General features: G+C 31.1%; 1 pseudogene; it reads right to left on the reverse strand.

Annotated features, from left to right (window-relative positions):
- Positions 1–1,100: 1,100 nt before the first annotated feature.
- Positions 1,101–1,991, reverse strand: LOC141250758 (uncharacterized; annotated as a pseudogene).
- Between the last annotated feature and the right edge of the window lie 624 nt (positions 1,992–2,615).

Genomic DNA, 2,615 nt, shown 5'->3' on the forward strand with positions numbered 1-2,615 from the left:
CAAATTTATGAACCATAAATACAAGTTTATGGAACTTCAACATAAATTTATGATTTTATTACAAAATTTTAGATTTATAATTTTTTATCTAGATTTATAATTTTTGATAATACAATTTTAGATTAATGAATGTTATTACAGAAAATTTACGAACCTTCAATCCAAATTTATGAACCTTGAATACAATTTTATAAACCTTCAAATATAAATTTATGAACCATGAACTGAAATGAAAAAACTTATGAATCCGCTTTACAAATTTATTACATAAAATTTACAACCTTCAATATAAATTTATGAACCCTCAATACAAATTTATGAACTTTGAAAATAAATTTATGAACCACGAACTGAAATGAAAAAGTTTATCAATCCATAGTATAAGTTTTATTGCAGAAATTTACAAACCTTCAATACAAGTTTATGAACCATCCATACAAATTTATAAACTATCAATACAAATTTATGAACCTTCAATATAAATTTATGATTTTATTACAGAATTTCAGATTTAAAATTTTCAGCTAGATCTGTAATTTTTCATAATAGAACTTTAGATTAATGAATTTTATTATAGAAAATTTACGAATCTTTAATTCAAATTTATGAACCTTCAATACAAATTTATGAACCTTCAATATAAATTTATGAACCATGAACTGAAATGAAAAAAAAACTTATGAATCCGCTTTACAAATTTATTACATAAAATTTATGAACCTTCAATACATATTTATGAATCTTGAATATAAATTGATGAACCTTTTTTATAAAAATTCATGTACCGCCTTCGATAGAAATGTCTGAACCTTTTCATATAGTATGTAATAGGAAGAATGTTTATCATGGTTATTTTCTCATTCAGTTGTGCTTTATTGTGAAGAATCTTTGCGATGTCAAAATCCTCAATACGTCTACAAACCTGATCTCTGATAAGGCAAACACAGCAAAGCAATCAAATACTTCTACAAACCAGTGCAGATTTCATTAAAAACAGAAACATTAAGCTCAGAGGTTTACATTACACTAATGTCTGAGATATGCCCCATTAACACATCTTCAATGCAAATTAATCAGGGCTTGTTAGATCTTAATCTTTTTCAGTCATCTTTATCAACATCTTCTATTTCCTTGTCTTCAGGAACACCGCCAAGATATAGTACATTGTTGCACCTATATTCCCAAATAAACAACAAACTATCAAATGAAGTCCTTATTGTTGTTTTACAATTCAGGAATATCCCAAACAACATACTACATACAGGAAGAAGAAAAAAAAAGGAACATAGAGTTCAGTATGAAGTCCTTATATCTAATTTCTGTTGAATTACCTGATAAGGACCAAATCTCCAGCATGCTCCCCCTCAGTGTACTCCTCTGTGTTAGCCAACTGCAGATTCATGTATGTGTCCACAGAGACCAGAAAACCCAGTGAAACTCTACACAATAATTTGTTGCATATACCTTACACATATATATATTCAGTTTACTCATCTTGAACATACCTTTATACTCCATTCTCCATTTCAATTTAACAATAACACGTTTCCCCAGTTTGATTGTTGAGAAAAGGTTTTGGGTTAACAGGGTTAGTGTTTCTGACAATGAAAGAGGAAGCAAGAGAGAGGCCAGAGGCTACTGCTTCTCCGATGGCTATACATATCATATTGTTCTACCAATTACGTAATTAAGATACTCTTTATGCATATTTTATAAGTGATGCATGATGAATTGCTGGAAGTGCTGCAGAGGCAATGGTGAAGTTGTCTTGATGCAGTTTTTAGGGGATATTGTAGAGGGAAAAGTTGACAATGCATGAAAGGTTTTTAAAGGAACTCCCTTAATAATTATTTAGGGAAAGATTCACTAAAATAAAAGAATTTATACAAAAGCTTAACTGATACATGGGGATCCTTTATTCTTTCCACCAGCAAGGCTTGAAATGATTCGATATCTTCGTTTCTACGAATTTTGACTCGCATCCTTTCCATCTCTTGCTCTTCTCTTTCCTTAGTTTTCGCAGTTCTCTTTCCCTCTCTTTCAGCTTATCCTAAAGAACAAACAAAATATAAGAGGTCACACCCTCTCTTTCAGCTTATCCTAAAGAACAAACAAAATATAAGAGGTCACACCTTGACCATCTAAATTGAATACACTGAAGTTTTTAACCTTGGATGCGTTTAGCTACTCTTTAAATGTGTGACATCTCCACAGTAATTCTGATCTAAAAGCAGCCAATAGTCTCTCCTTTGATGCAAAAAAGGGTTCCACAATTGGACCCAGCACCATGCAAATTATTTGCTTTTGGTTACAAAAAAAGAACTAAGTATAATTAAATAACATCCCTACGTCAATTTTAAGCCCAAATGTGTTGAAGTTGGATACTGCTTTTGTTATTATATAGTCTTCTCAAAGGGATTTATCTTCAACAACTTATACATAGCGTCATTATATCTTCAAGAGAGACACGAAGGACTAGAAAATCAGAAGTAATAGTTAATACCTGTTCAACCTTCTCTGCCCTCTCTACCTCATCACCAACAGACTTCAATTATGAAATATACTCATTAAACAAGGCCTCTCTCTCTTCATGTTCAACAACTTTGTACCTTGGG

This window comes from Phyllobates terribilis, unplaced genomic scaffold, assembly GCF_046119375.1.
Source record: "Phyllobates terribilis strain yellow unplaced genomic scaffold, ASM4611937v1 Scaffold_6101__1_contigs__length_46875, whole genome shotgun sequence".
NCBI classification, from domain to species: domain Eukaryota; kingdom Metazoa; phylum Chordata; class Amphibia; order Anura; family Dendrobatidae; genus Phyllobates; species Phyllobates terribilis.